This window comes from Pogona vitticeps, chromosome 2, assembly GCF_051106095.1.
Source record: "Pogona vitticeps strain Pit_001003342236 chromosome 2, PviZW2.1, whole genome shotgun sequence".
In the NCBI taxonomy this organism is placed as follows: Eukaryota; Metazoa; Chordata; class Lepidosauria; order Squamata; family Agamidae; genus Pogona; species Pogona vitticeps.
This window is the reverse complement of record NC_135784.1, coordinates 179,926,918-179,943,750: the sequence shown is the minus strand read 5'-3', so window position 1 is coordinate 179,943,750 and position 16,833 is coordinate 179,926,918. Positions and strand designations below refer to the sequence as shown.

At 38.9% G+C, this 16,833-nt stretch overlaps 1 protein-coding gene across 1 annotated transcript in view; it reads right to left on the bottom strand.

The window, feature by feature from the left end:
* The window catches only part of PPP1R3F (protein phosphatase 1 regulatory subunit 3F), a 37,674-nt gene that overhangs the window by 16,441 nt on the left and 4,400 nt on the right, over positions 1-16,833 (bottom strand). The gene's annotated exons all lie outside the window — the stretch shown is intronic.

Sequence of the window (16,833 nt, the reverse complement as noted above, 5' to 3'; positions counted from 1 at the left end):
GCTATTTGGGGAATCAAAACCTTTCAGGAGACAACAGAGGAGAAAGGTTGCGGCTGCGAAGAATAAATGTGTCACCTGCCTGTCTGTGAGGATTTCTAGACAGTGAGAGCAGACATGTGTGAGTGGAAGTGACATGTTTGTAACTTACGTCTTACCACTCAATGGAAAAAAAGTAAGCCTGACACAGATTAAATCTGTGGTGTTTATGTCTCTTCTCTTCTCAGACTTCCTTCAAACTGGGGGACAAGATTTTCCAATTTGACCAAGGATAACCGCGATCAATCCATGTGGCCAAACACAGCTCACTACCAAAGTATGGCAATCGGTTTTAAGGGGTTCAATAGGTCTCCAAGTCTTGTTAATAAGTATTGCCTCTGTCTCTGAAAAGCAGAAGGGGGAGCTGTCCAACATCTAACAAGCTTCCATACAAGGTTAATAGTCTTGCCAGGATCCAAGTTTGTATGACTGGATCCCACTCTACTAAAGCTCTCAGATTTTGGAACACCACCCAGGAATTTTGATGCTCGGACATGGCTTGATTCATGCAAAAGACTTTCAGTTCTTTCACAGCCTGTTGAAAGGGCCTGACAATTTTGGTTGCTAGCCTATACAGGTGATACTTCAGGCTGCCTTTCATTTTTTTCCTCATTCAAAACAGTAACCCTCTCAAGGTGCAGGGTATATACCTGGAGTCTACAGATTTCTGCTTGCAGCCGCTTCAGCCATCCTGGAGGCGCATTTAGCTTTAGAGGTCATGGGATCTGTCACAACTGAGGTTTCATGGATTTATGACTCACACATTATATTTCATGCCTTGGAAGGTGACTCTCACAAGCGGCCCATGGCAGTATTTAAGACAGGAGTTTATATCACATGGGCTCCACAGAATGAGAGATGTCATATTGGCTTACCTAGTTTAGAAGAAACACTTCCAGTTTTTCAACTCGCATTCTTAAATTAGTAAGAGACGTTCACAGCAAAAACAAATTACATTTTCATTGCCTAGGTCGAAAGATATTTGTCAGAAATAAGTCTAAGTATCTCCAGAATTTCAGGACTGAGAAAGGCAAACTCTTAAGGGAATGGTGGATCCAAAACCATGACCCACCTGCTCCACTCCACCCTTTACCTTCACTTCTACTAGAATGCCGCTCCAACTGCTCTGAGAAAAAGGTTGGGGAGCACAGGGAAAGAAGCCCTTCTCCTCACTCCCTGGAAAGGTAGTAGCTAGCGTCAGTGCTAAACAAGGGAGACAACCACATTTTTCCAGCATGGTATTGGGTTCTCTCTCTCTCTCTTTCTTTCATATAAGAAGCACAAGACAACTAATAGTATCTGATATAAAATTAGATAATCATCTGTAAATTAAAAACATAAACTGGTTTACAAAAATAAAATTCCTTAGTGCATGTTGAGGGGCATAAAGTCCACTCACTGTTCTTGTCTGTATTCTCAGAGAACTGTGTCAGTTCAAACCCCTCATTTTCTTAGGTTCATCTTGGTTCTGCCAACAACACTCCATCGCCTATCAAGTGACTTCTCAGTAACTCAGTTCTCAATGTGACCGGAGGCTAGACTTTCCTAGTGCTGTATCCATTTTAGCAGGTTTCTTTCCAATTTTTTCTTTTCTTCTTGCAATCCTGGCAATTTTTTTTGCTGTTTCTTTAGGGTTTTCACATTTTAAAAACAAACAAACAAAACAACAACCCCCCCCAAAAAACCATTTTCCTTGATTTTAATCTAAGAGTGGGATGGTAGCCAAAGAGTGGATGAACACTGGATATAGATGTTTTGAGTTTTTCACTATTATCTGCTACCACTCTCCATGTGTCACTGGGCGAAATGCCTGCTAGATAATTGATGGCTTCAGGCATCCAGTAATGATTCTGCAGCTTTTCACTGAGTGCTAAGTCTGCCTGTGTCACATGGGCTGAACTATACACCAGACTTATGTATTCACCTGCAGAGTAGCATAAGGCCAATGCTGTAGTTCTTAATGTTTGTGGTTGTGTGCCTCAAATAGTTCCCAACAGCTTTTAAAGAATATTGTTCCTTGCAGAGACCTTTTGCTTTGTATTTTGGCAATGTTTCTTATAGATCAATGTACAATTTAAAAAATCTAGTTATTTGCAGGCAAAACAATTGTCTAGTTGGACACTCTAATTGATTTGAAGTTTCCAAGATGCCTGCTTGTTTCTTATATGAAAGGCACATATGTGAGGGTTGGAATTAAATTCGGTTCTACCATAATATATGACAGGTTGTTCTAACACAGTGGTTCTTAACCTTTGTTACTCAGATGTTTTTGAACTGCAACTCCCAGAAACCCCAGCCAGCACAGTTGGTGGTGAAGGCTTTTGGGAGTTGCAGTCCAAAACTCCTGAGTAACCCAAGGTTAAGAACCAGTGTTCTAACACATCCATTAAGAGATGCTTTACCATCTGAAAACTGTCCGACTGAAAACTGGACAGTTTTATAGACTGCCTGGTATACAAATGTCTAAGGTTGTGTCTATGCGTACAGATGTGTATGTTGAGACAGTGCATCACTAGCTGCAAATCCTCTATAGTCCATGAGCTTTCCTATCCTATATTTTTTTTTACAATTATGGGAACTTCATTAGTTCTGAAATAAATAGGGAAGAGAAAGGTAACTCTGGATTTTTTCGCTAGAGCCAATTTTAATAAACTCAGAACAATAACACGTAAGGTCCCATGGCAGGAAATCCTAATAGGAAAAGGAATCCAAGATGGTTGGGAATTTCTCAAAAATGAAATTCTAAAGGCAACTACAAACAACTCTAACAATAAAAAAAGATGGAAGACAGTGAAAAAAAAGACCAATGTGACTTTACAAAAAGCTCAGAGAGGACCTGAAAACAAAAACAAAAACAAAAACACATACAGGAAGTGGAAGTAAGGCCAGGCTACAGAATTGCAGAGATGGTGTTAGGAAGGAAAAAGCTGAGAATGAGCTGAGGTTAGCAAAAGATGCTAAGAGCAACAAAAAAGCATTATTCAGCTACGTTCATAGCAAAAGACAGAAAAAAAACAGTAGCTTAGCTACTCAATGGGGATGTGAACATGATAACAGATGACAAAGAAAAGGCAGAATACCTCAATTCTTATTTCAGCTCGGTCTTCTCACGAAAGACAGTCTATACTCCTCCAGACAGATAGGAAGTACAAAGGGAGGGAACAGGATTGTAGCTTGAGATTGATGGACAGTCAAGGGGTACCTTATTACTTTAAATGAGTTCAAATCTCCATGGCTGGATGAACTGCATCCCAGGATATGGAAGCAACTGACTGAGGAGATCCCAGAAACACTGTCTATCATTTTCTTGAAATTATGGAGGATGGATTTATTTATTTTATTTATTTATTAGATTTCTATCCCGCCCATTTAGACCAACGTTCCACTACTGGATGAAGTACCAGATGACTGGAGAAGAGCTAATGTTGTTCCAATCTTCAAAGAGGGCGAAAAGAGGAACAGGGAACAACGAACCAGTAGTTCCTGACAATAATCTCAGAGAAAATTCTGACATCAACCCCAGGGAAAATTAGATTGTAAAGCAGTCACTCTGTAAGCACCTCAAAAACAATGTAGTAATAACTAGAAGCTAACACAAATTTGTTAAGAGCAAGTCTTGCCAGGCTATTCTTATCTCATTCTCTGATTGGGCAACCTCACTGGTAGACTGTGGGAGTGCTGGAGACACAATATATCTTGACTTCATCAAAGCCTTTGACAAACTGCCCCATGATATTCTGATTAGCAAGCTAACTTGCTGTGGGCTGAATAGAACAAGTGTCAGGTAGATACACAGTTAGTTACAGAATCGTACTCAGAGAGAGCTTATCGATGGCTCCTTCTCAAACTGGGAAGAGGTAACAAGTGGGGTACCGCAAGGCTCAGTCCTGCAACAAGTGCTCTTCAACATTTTTATTAATGGCTTGGATAAGAGAGTGCAGGGAATACTAATCAAATCTGCAGATGTTACAAAATTGGGTGGAATAGCTAATACCTTGGAAGATAGGAATGAAATTCAAAAAGACTGTGATAGGCTTGAGCAATGGGCTGAAAACAACAGAATGAAACTGAACAGGCATAAGTGCAAAGTTCTGCACCTAGGGGGGAAAAAACCAAATGCACAGTTACAAGATGGGAGCTACTTTGCTCAGTAATATTATGAGTGAGAAGGATCTTAGAGCTGTTGTAGATCAAAAGCTGAATATGAGGATACAGTGTGATGCTGCTGCAGCAAAAAAAAGGCAAATGCTATTTTAGAATGTGTTAACAAATGTACTGTCTCCAAATCCCATTAGATAATATTTCTCATATATTAAGCACTAGTTAGGCCTTTTCTATAACACCTGAGTTATAGACACCATACTTTAAGAAGAATGCCAACAAACTGGAGCATGTTCAGAGAACAGCAACAAGGATGATCAGGTTTCTGGAGACCAAGCTCCATGAGGGAAGACTGAATGAACTTTGCAGGTTTACTGTTGAGAAAAGAAGGTCAAGGGGAGATCTAATGGCCCTTTTCAAATACTTGAAAGGTAGTCATACAGAGGAGTGGAAGGATCTGTTCTTGGTCATCCCAGAGTGCAGGACATGTAATAATGGCCTCAAACTATAGGAATCCAGACTTAGGCTGAATATCAGGAAAAAATTCTTAACTGTTAGAACAGTATGACAACGGAACCAATTACCACAGGAAGTGGTGAGTGTTCCAATGCTGGAGGCATTCAAGAACAAATTGGATAATCATCTGCCAGATATGCTTTGACTTGGATTTCTGCCTTGAGCAGTGGATTGGACTCAATGGTCTTGTGCACCCTTTCCAACTTAATTGTTCTATGATTCTATGACAGTTCAACTAGGAGTGGGGAGTAGGGAAGAGGACATTTCTCTCCATTTTAAACAGGATCCAAAGGCCCTTCTTACTGATAGTTTTGTGTGTGTGTGTAAATTGGCAAATTGTATTTTTCTCTTTCGATATTGAAAATGGCAAATTTAAAAGACTTTTAAATAATATTTCTGAGAACACCTGACATTCTAATAAAATCTGCAACATTTCAGACCACTTACAGCTTTAAAAAAATATTATCTTTGTAAAATGTGAATTCCTTAACTCTGTTCTAGCAGAAGACACCCCAGCTAAGACTTTCTCCCCATCTTTCATACACACTCCAACCAATTCACAAGAATCTATTGTATTTCCTTGTCCACAAAACATTGACCCAAAGCTTTCAATCTGAGTTGGTCGCAGTGGAATTCACTCCCAGACAGTACTTTCAGCACCAGAAATCAGCCTTTGAATATGCAAAGAAACAGTTAAAAATGAATGTACCTCTAATAATATGAAGTGTATATTCCGTTGCAGCTGAAGGAATTTAGGAATAAATGTCTGGGAGAGGGGATGTAAAGGCTGGAGGGGAATAGCTTCATGGTTACAAAAAGCATGCCATCCAGGCATGGTTGCTGCGTTCAAACCAATGTCAGGGCTGGCCACATCATTGGGTAGGGTGAACCAACCACCTCAAGCATCAGGTGGGAGGGGGGCATATATACGTGACAATATGTAAGAGGACAGAGCTATGTGTGCCACACAGCTTGCACTGAATCCCTTGAGTCCTCAGGTAGAGGATACTAGATTGAGTGGCCAGTCAAGTCAATATCCCTATGTGGAATGGAGAAATCAGGTGAATGCCATCTTATCCTTTGCCTCAGGCAACCAAATGTGTCAGCCCTTGTTAATTTGGTGCTTCCCCCTCAATGTTATGAATACTTTATAGCAGGAACGACCACCAAACATATCTCTAATTTTAATGGTTCCACATGACAGCCAAGGAAAAATAATGCTCAAGGCAACTGTCCCTAACCTTTGTTCGTTATTTTATTCGTTTAGTCGTGTCCGACTCTACGTGACCCCATGGACCAGAACATGCCAGGCCCTCCTATCTTCCACCGCCTCCCGGAGTTGTGTCAAATTCATGCTGGTCGCTTCGGTGACACTGTCCAACCATCTCATCCTCTGTCGTCCCCTTCTCCTCTTGCCTTCACACCTTCCCAACATCAGGGTCTTTTCCAGGGAGTCCTCTCTTCTCATGAGAGTCCCTAACCTAATGCCTTCCAAATGTGTTAGACAACAACTTCCATTATCTCCAACCAGCATGGCTGTTGGTCCAACTGGCTGGGGTCATGGGAGTTCAGTCTAGGCCAGTGGTTCCCAACCTTAAGTAGTCCAGGTTTTCTTGGACTGCAATTCCCAGAAACCCTGGCTGGTAGTAAAGGCTTCTGGTAACTGCAGTCCAAGAATACTTGGGTTACTCAAGGTTTGGAACCACTGCCCTAGGCTGCCTGAAAGCACTGGGGTTGGGAAGGCTGATTTAAGGAATAATGCAGAGAATTCAGTAAAAAAAGTCAATAGCTGCAACTACCTAAAGAGTACAACAAAATACAGCTTTTGCATGTTCTACAGTCATATCTGAACTCTACCCAGGAATGTGCATGTATTGTAAAGTAGTAAAGGCTCAGAATTCTGCATTCCTCAGAACCCATGCTTTGATTTCATTTTAAAACAAGTCTTCAACCCTTATTGCAGCAGACAGACTTGAATGTGTGTGACCCCTTATGACTGAAGCTCAGCAAGGTAATGAAGTACAGCATCTTACCATATTCCTTTTCCTTTCAACTAGCAGAGGCAAAATATACTTTGCCAATATATGCACCTCTGCATAACTTGAGCATTTTTCAGAATTCAGCTTTATCTGATGTGGAATTGGGAGTTGATCTATTACACAAATTTGCATTTTGGTGTAAAATCCAAACTCCCAAATATAAATTCTGAAGCTAAAAGACAACTTAGGTCCTGGAAGAGGCAGATAGCTTTTTCTGCCCAGACCTCTCAAAAAAGTAACTAGGGACTCCTCAGTTAATCCTCATGCAATCAATAAAATAAGAAAATAAGAGAAGATGGGGGTGGCTTACAAAACTGGCACATTTCATAGTGATGGAGTGTGTATACATCTACTGGTTGGTATCTGGTTCCTGCCCCTCCATCCCTTACACTTCTGAGGCAAGTTTATTATTGGCTTCTGCAATTCAAGCCCCACTAAACCGAAAAGGAGTTGAGCAAGAACAGATCCTAATCATTTCAGTGGGGCTTGAAAAGGATCATTTCTCACTAGATTTGGGGACAGTGAGTTGGCAATAACTAGAGAATTAGTGCAGGGAAATCGCCTCGGAGGGAGACCACAGCTGTAATACAAGGATATCTGCAAACGGGATTTGAAGGCCTTAGGAATGGACCTCAACAGATGGGAAGCCCTGACATCTGAGCGTTCAGCCTGGAGGCAGGCGGTGTATCACGGCCTCTCCCAAAGTCACAAAAGCCGCAAAATCTGGGAGCTGGACAGGGGACAGATTGTGTTTGTCTTCAGTGTGGAAGGGACTGTCACTCTCGAATTGGCCTCCTCAGCCACACTAGATGCTGTTCCAAGTCCTCCATACAGAGCACGTTACCACTGTCTCTCAAGACTGAAGGATGCCTAAATCTAAAAAAGAATCAGAAAAATGCAATGCAAAATCATGTACTGTACTAAATAGGAAAGCAGAGATGGGGAACGTGCAGTCAACCAGGTAACCTCAAGCTATAACCTGCAAGGCATCCTTTGCTACTGGTCAGGATTCAAGCAGGAAGACTTCTGGAGGGGCACACCTTCCCCCGGACCTTATTACAAAGTGGTGTCAGTTGAACAAAGGTGATCACCAAGCACGTACGTCAGTGGAGAGCCAGCACAACATACAGCATTGGAGGCGATGAAACCAAGTCCCTAAATTACAGATGTGGAGATGTATTTTTGGTCACTGCTTTTGTTAACTTTCACCCAACAAAAAGAAAGGGAGTTGGAGGACCGATGGGAATGAGGGTGAATTGTAACAGATGAAAACGAACAGAAATGGTGGCAGAGATGATCTTGGGTGCTTCTTGAGAATTAAATGTAACTTAATTCAGACTAAAATGATGTGTTATTTTCCTTTCCAAAACTTTAATTCCCCCTTTGGTTAGGCTACATTGGGCACGTAAAAGCAGGCTTGTGTTTACATTCACAGCCAAATACGTCATTATAATTGAAAAAAATATTATATAAAACTAACCACTCAACAACAAGAAGTAAATGCAGCACAGGAGTCGGGATTATTAACTGAATGTTTCCAAAGATCACCCAGACTTGCTCCAAATAGAAAGGTTCTTAACAGCTTTTGGAAGTCAGAGTGTGCATTCCTCAGAAGGCACTCCCAAAGCAGGGTGCCATGACCAAAAAGGCCCTCCATCGCATTGTCACCTTCCAGATCCCCCATAATACAGGCTACCCATCACACTGAAAAACCCTGCAACAAATACCTGTGAAGGAAAGTCTCCTGGCTTACAATAAACTGCAAGTGTGTTGCTGGTTATTTTATTTTATTTATTTACTTACTTACTTACTAGAAGACAGGAGGGCCTGGCGTGCTCTGGTCCATGGGGTCACGAAGAGTCGGACACGACTTAAAAACTAAACAACAACAACATGAGCTGTAGTCCAGAAAGTGATGTTTCTGACCTCTGGGCGAATTTATTTATTTAAAATATTTTTACTCCTTACATTAATAATGTAAGGACCCAAGGCAGCTTACATTATTAAAAACACAATATTAAAAACAAAAAACAGTAAATTATTCAAATATTGAAAAAGAATTCATAACACTGTGTTAAAAATGTTACATAAAATAATTACAAAAAAAAAAAAAAAGGATTTAGAAGGAACAAAATATAAACCATCCCAATTGTCTCCTAGTCAATCAGTCACTTGCCTCAAGAAAAAAGTTTGCCTCAAGAAAAAACTTGAAAACGTGGCAGCTGGACCTGCTGATTGAGGCTGGACATAAGGATCACATCACCCCCTTGTTACAGAAGCTCCAATGGCTGCTGATCCCTTTCCAGAATCAAGATGTTGGTTCTAAGCTTTGAAGCCCTAAGCAGCCTGGGTCCAAAGCTATCTCAAGGACTGCAGGCTCCCTTTACAAGCCTGCTTGAGTGTTAAGGTCTTCAGGAGTGGCCTTTCTCTCAGTCCCACTACCTTCACAGGTGCCTTTGGTGGGGGCAGAAGAGAAGGCCCCGTCTCACACTGTTCCCAGACTTTGGAACTCCTTCCCACTGGAGGCCAGGCTCTCCCCATCTTTACTTTCAAATGGACTGTTGTACCTTACTGCTCTGAATGTGTTTTGGTATTGCTTATGTTTTTCAGTATGGTATTCATTTGATCCTTTTTAGTATCTGTATATTCGCTGCAGGTAAAGGTTCCCCTTGACATTTAGTCCAGTCATGTCCGACTCTAGGGCGCGGTGCTCATCCCCTTCTCCAAGCCATAGAGCCAGCATTTGTCCGTAGAAAATTTCCATCACGTGGCCAGCACGACTAGAAATGGAACGCCATTACCTTCCCACCAAGGTGGTACCTATTTATCTACTCACACTTTTTTACATGCTTTCGAACTGCTAGGTTGGCAGGAGGTCAAAACTGTAGTCAGCTGCAGTTAGCTTCAAATACTGTCTTTTAACGATATAAGCCACTTTAGGTCCTTTCTAAGGAGAACAGCAGGGAAAACACATTTTAAATAAATAAATAAAACATCACGAACACACACTTCATTAATCCAAAAAATGATTTTACAAATTCTGTGAGCATAAGATAATTGAAGGAGGAGACCATATGCATATATATGTACAATTGATTATTTCTTTTTCTTTTTCTTTTGGTGGACCACTGCCGGACATATGAAGGAGAAGAACCAGAAATGCTGATCTAATATTCAAGTTACTGGCAGGCAAGCACACAGGGTAAAAAGAAATTCTGGTTTGAAGAGACATTGCCAGGAACTTAATCTTCTGATGAAGATACTATAATTCAGATTACAGCACAAGACTCAGAACAGATCATGGTTCCCTGCTCTTTTCCACCTCTTTCTCCTCGAGTTGTAAAAATCACCTGACAAAGCAACTTACAAAGGTCATCAGTTCTGTACCTGAAGGGTGGGTGGGGATTTCTGTGAAAAGTGAACTATCAAGATACAGCCTACTTGGCTTAAGCAGAATCATAAGTAGAGACAGTCTACCTGTTTAAGTAGAATCTCAAGGAGATCACAAAGATCTTTCTTGACAGGAACACACAAAATAGTTTTCAGCTTTTTTTGTTTTTAACTCCTAGCTCTACACATGTATCCTATGTGAAGGAGCAGAGTGGTAAGGGGCAGTGTCCATTCCATAAGGAACCAAGAGTTGCTGTGTGAGGAAAAGATTCCCTCAGGCACATTCTACAGTAAGCTCTACAATGGTTTATGAATTAAGAGCAATAGGAAATTTTCTGCTGCCAGGTGCATGAATCTGGGAAGCTTTGCTCATCCTGTGTTGTCTCCATTAGCGGGTGGGTAAAACTCCCTGATATTACTGTACAGGTTGATCTATATTCAAGCATAGGAAGGAATGGTTTGTGCCAAAGGTCTCAGAGGAAAGGGTGGTTTAGAGAGGAGATGTGATGGCAGTGCCAATGTTCTGGAACTTTATTGCCTCCCTCTTCCCTGAGGCCTTGTAACCTGAAGATTGGCATCCTAAATCTCCAGAGCATGTTTTAGTGGGGTCACAGGAGACCGAAGGGAGATAGGGAGGTCATCTTCCCTTCCAAGTGGTGCCTCGCTTGACGAGAATAATTTGTTCCGTTGAAATCGCTGTTAAGCAAAATCCTTGTCAAGCGAAATGAAAAATCCCATAGAAATGCACTGAAAACCCTTCAATGTGTTCCAATGGGCTAAATACCTCAGAATCCAGTGAAGATCCTCCATAGGGGTGGCCATTTTCGGTGCCTGTAAAGCAAGGAATCCATCCTAAATCACAGTGGGCAGCCATTTTGCACAGCGAGCGGCCATTTTAGAGCCACCAATTAGCTGTTTTAAAATCGTTGTCTAGCAAAAAATTGGTTCCCGAAGCAGGGAACTGATCATTGTTAAGCGATTTTTCCCTATTAGAACATTGTTTTGCGATCACAAAAGCCATCGCAAAAACTTCATAGTCAAGAGGTTTCGTCATTTAACAAGGTAATTGTTAAGCGAGGCACCACTGTATATGTATTTTAGGGTGTATTTACCAGAAGTGGCCACTAGAGGGATCCAGAGGCCATGCAATCTATAGCGTTCGCTACATCCACATTTTTTGGCATCTACTGTGAGGCTTGGAACTGATTCCCCCACGGATACTGCAGTCCTACTGTAATGTGTTCATTGCTTGTTCATAGATTTGCAGAACAATGGGATTAAAGGTCTTTTCCTGAACTTTGTTTATTTTATACCATTTTTACTGTTAAAAAGTAAATATCTCAGATTAGATAACTTGGATTAACTGAATTAGTTTACCAAAAATGTAAATATTGCATGAATATACAGCCGTTTGCTATATAACTAAGCTCTATTTCATGCTGAATAACCTTTGAACTATAATGTATCTTTAAAAAAAATGATCTTTAGATAGATTTTTCCTCCGAAAGCATTCAATTAAAATAAATCTGATTTACATTTTAAAAAATGATTGTTTAAATTAAATCCACCCTGAAACTATGTATATGGTCAGAGCTTAAGACTCCATCATGACAAATTAGGATGTCTGCTTATCTGTCTGACAACTGAAGCCATAATTTCAAGATCACAAAACCTAGATATTGCAACTTGGCATTCATACTAAAGGGAGCCTAGACATGTGCATCTGAGAATTATTCCATTGTTAAGGCACATTAATTAATTTTAGTCACTACTTGGCAGAGTTCCACAATGAATTCATAGGACTGGAATCAACAGAGTTTGGATCCAATAGCAAATGGTTCACAGGATAAAGTTAAAAGGCTGATCCCTCCCTGCTGCTCTGGATCAGCTGCCAATGGGAATGGAAGAAGCAGGCCCTTTGCTCATGGGGGCTGAAGGAATGCACCATGGTAGAAGCAATCTCTTGGGGTGCCAAGGCTGTAGCTTTACACAGGGGAGGGGAGGCACGTGTCAAACTTCCTTCTTTTTTGTTGAAGCTTCGCTGATGTTTGTGGATTTCAATGGCTTCCCTGTGTAGTCTAACATAATGATTACTGATGTTGTCCAGTACTACTGTTTTTTGAAATAGGATTTCAAGAAGAAAATCTAAAACTCAATAAAGCGTGTCTCCCAGCACTGAAAAATGCAGCCTGCAGAAAGGTCAAGGAACTCTACCCAGCCACAAGGGCCAGTGATCACTGCACACAAAAGACTAGCAATTGACACCCATCAATTACAGTGGCAGATCATCTCCCCTTATCACAACAATACACCCACACCAAAAAACACGCTGATCACCACAATCACCCATTTCCTGAAAAGGATAAAAGCTGATCCCACGGCTATAAATACTCAACTATCCAAACAAACTGCACCAGAGAACAGACAGAGTTCTGACTCCTGTCCTCTGAAGATGCCAGCCCCAGAGACTGGTGAAATGTTAGGAAGAACAACCTTCAGAACATGGCCAAACAGTCCAAAAAACCTACAACAACCATCGGATCCCAGCAATGAAAGCCTTCAAGAATACACCGAATTGAAATGTCATTGGTGTAATGTACTGTACTGTATATGAAAAATCTTTTGGTTCTTCAAAGTCAAGAGGAGTAGCAATTTTAATTTCCAAAAGATGTGATTTTAGGATAGGAAAAGTGGAAAAAGATACACAAGGAAGGTATGTAATAATACAAGGTAAATCAGTGTACCCTGATGAATATATACACACCTAATGAAGAATAGGAGGAACTTTTTATAAATATACTAAGCAGATTGGACAAAGAAAGGAAAAGATTTATTGTACTTGCAGGGGATTTTAACATGACTATGTTAAGTCAAAAGTACAGAAAGTGGATAAAATAAACAAAAACACCATATTACATAATTTAATCAGAAACACAGATTTAAAAGATGTGTGGAGAGAATTAAAAGGGGATAAAAATACTCCTATTACTCATCAGTGCATAAAATTTACACAAGAATAGATTATATATTAATATCGAAAGATCGCTATCAATCGTAAATAACACCAGCACTAAGGTTTTTTAAATTTCTGATCATTCCAGGATAAACATGGAACCATTAGTAAAATGTGATTACAAAGAAGTGAATAGATGGAAGACAGTCACAAACATTTATCAACATCAAAATATTATAGAAGGGTTCCAAAAGATTTTAGAAAAGATTTGGGAAATAAATCTGAAAGGAAGCGGAAAGGCTAAAATAATCTGGGACACCATGACGTCTGAGCCCAGAGGACATGCCATAAAAGCAGCACATATGGTTAAGATACAGCAAAAGAAAAGAATTCAAAAACTAGAGGATAATATTAAAAACTTAGAAAAAGAAGTTATAAGAATTAGAGAAAAGGAGATTATGGTGGAATTAAAAGGAACTAGAAGGGTTAGATATGGAAAAGGTCCAGAGGGATCAAATATAGTATTTAAATAGGAATTATTATGAATTTGGTAATAAGAATTCAAAGCTTCTGGCTAAAGCATCCGCCCCCAAAAAGTAAGAGTAATATAGGAGTTATAAAAACTCAGAATAGAGATAGATGTAATAAAATGAAAGAAAAACTAGAAGCTTTTCAAACATTTTATAAAGATTTATATACAAGCAAGAATCCCTCTATTGAAAAGATCGAAGAATATCTGGAAAAGAATTTTTAAAAAGTATTAACTGAAGAGGATATGGACACATTGGAGAGAACAATTAGAAAAGAAGAGATAGAAGTTTTTATAAATAAGTTAAAAGTAGGGAAGAAACCTGGCACAGACTGAATTGAAAAAGAGAATTTAAAGGAAGAATTGAAAGTATAATTGAATATTTAGGAATTTATATTACAGGGAATTTACAAGATATAGTTAAATTAAATATGGACAAATTGAAGAAAGACATTAATGAACAGATAAAGCACTAACAAAAATTTAAATTGTCATGTTTGGTAGAATAGCATTATGTAAATTGAAGATTATTCCTAAATTTAATTTTGTATTTTAGATGCTCCCAACAAAGACTGGAGAAACATACTGTATTTAAAAGATTGGCAAAAGCTGATAAATAACTACTGAAATGGAAACAAACATACAAGGATCAATAAGAAACTATGGTATATTCCACAAAAAGGAGGGCTTGGACTAACTAATATTAAATTATATTACATTGCAAACCAGTTTAAACATATTCCAGATATTATTGCACATAAAATAAATTTAATATGGAGGGAAATTGAACTGTCAGGACATTGTAATACATTGGAGGGCTTCCTTTTTAAACAAAAAATGGAAGAAATAAAGAGAACTAACCCCTTTCTGATGAACATGTTAAGAGTGTTGGAAAGAGTATACTGTAGATATATACTGAGTCCACCTACCTCACCTTTGCAACAAGTAGTGGAGGTTCAGAATTTCCCCAAAACTCTTAAAAATAAACTTAAAGATTAATAGAGAAAGTGTTAAACACAATAAGGAGTTGGATGAAAAAGATGAAAGATAAAATAATATTATAAAGGTCATTTGGGGGAAGAAGAGGGAATATCTTGGTTAAATATACTTCAAATTAAAAGCTGGACAAGAGAGTGGACTAGAAAAGTAGGAGAAATTAGAAAACAGAAAATTTGAGGAGATCATCGAGCAAAGACAAGTTCAAAGGCAAAGAAACAAAAGAAAAGGCACAGTTAAGTATAATTTATAAGATTCTAATATATGCTGGATTCGAACAAACAATGATGAAAAACCAGTGGCAGGAGGATTTTGAGGAAGAGATTAAAGGAGAGGGTTGGAATAAGATACAGTCACAAAGAAAAATGAAGAATATGTCTCTAAGGGTAAAATAAAATTGTTACAAGGTAGCATGGAGATGTAAGATTGAATATAATAAATAAAAATGTACCATCTCAATGCTGGAGATGTAAAAAGGAAAAAGGGACCTATATGCGTATGTGGTGGACTTGTGAAATAAGAAAGAATGGGCACTGGTTTTCAATGAAATTAGAGAAATTATTGGATATAATATTCAAATATCACCAACTATCGCCCTCCTAAATATAATTAAAAATGACCATCTTAAAAATAGCTAATTGTTATAATGGTCACAGTAGCCAGATTAATATTTGCAAACAATTGGAAAATTGACAAACAAATTAATCTTGAAGACTGGTACAAAGAAATGTGGAGTTCAGCAATCAATGATAAGTTATCATGTGAAATAAAAATAAAACGGAGAATGATAAAGTTTAACGATTTTAAAGATACTGTATATGGAATTTAAATTTGGAGTATTTTTTTTTGAAAGGGAAAGGTCATAAGCCAGCAGAAGAATCAATGCATTTTTAGAGTGGAACGGGGTGAAAAGTTTTAAAATGATAACTTTGGTTACCTAGTCCTTAGGGTGAAGGTAGCACAGGTGGGGAAGATTAACTTATATGTTAGTTTTGTTACTATCATTTTCTTTAACATTAATTTATTTTTTTTAAAGAAATATCCTGGTAAAGATGGTCATCCAATCCTACTATGGTAACAAGAGGAAAATGTCAGTTTGGCAATTGGGCTTCTAATTTTCTTATGACTCTTTAGCAGCATGGCTACTAGGACAAGAAGCAAGACTTGAGTAGAAGAAATGACTTGGAAACAAAACTGAATTCAAAAACTATTGTTAACTCGGAAAAAAAATAACTGTAAAGAACAGTTTATGAGTATAGCTAGCTAGATAGAGTAAGACAAAACACTGCAAGAGTACTAAAAAAGGACAAGAATGTTGTACTATGCACAGAAATCAGCCTGGAATTTTTAAATGCGAAAGTGTGTGGGCAACACACACAAGATTCTCAGAAGCTGAAAAGACTTGCTGAGGCCACCATTATAACCCCACTCACCTAGGAGAAAACCTCACTAAACTCAATGGGATTTAATTCCGAGGTGACATGTCGCCTGCACGATCATGCTGTAAATAAGAAGTCTCTGAGCAGGAGACAAAATTTTATTTACCATATTTTTTGCACCATAAAACGCACTTTCCCCCCACAAAACAGGGGGGTGGAAAGTTTGTGTGTCTTATGGAGCGAAGAAAACAGATTATATTTTCCTGTTTTCTTCTCCTAAAAATTGGTGCATCTTATGGAAAGGTGCGTCTTATGGAGCGAAAAATAAGGCATTTATTTAATTTTAAATATTTTTACTCCACCTTTCTCCTTACATCATAAAAAACACAATATTAAAAGTTAAAAAAAGTAAATTATTCCAATATTAAAGAAGAATTTCAAAAATTATATTAAGAATGTTAGGTAAAAGCAAAAACAGAATTAGAAGCAACAAAATATAAACAATTCCATTTACTGTATTCTAGACAATCAGTCACTAAGGAAAGTCTGCCTGAAGAGAAAGTTCTTCGTCTGCTTGCAGAAGGAAAAGAAAGACGGGGCCAGACTGGTCTCCTGTGAGAGGGAGTTCCAAAGCCTAGGAGCAGCAACCTGTGAAAGTGGCAGGACAAAGAGAAAGGGCTCTCCTGATAATTTTAACACCTGAGCAGGTTCATAAAGGGAGATGTGGTCCCTGAGATAGCTTGGGCCCAAGCCATTTAGGGCTCGATAGGTTAGAACCAGCACTCTGAAATGTGCCCAAAAATTATTGTCCCGAACTGTTTGTAAGTCTTTGCACAACTCAGAAAGCTGGAATATATGCTGCAAACTATTTTGAAAGAGAAGAACAGATTATGC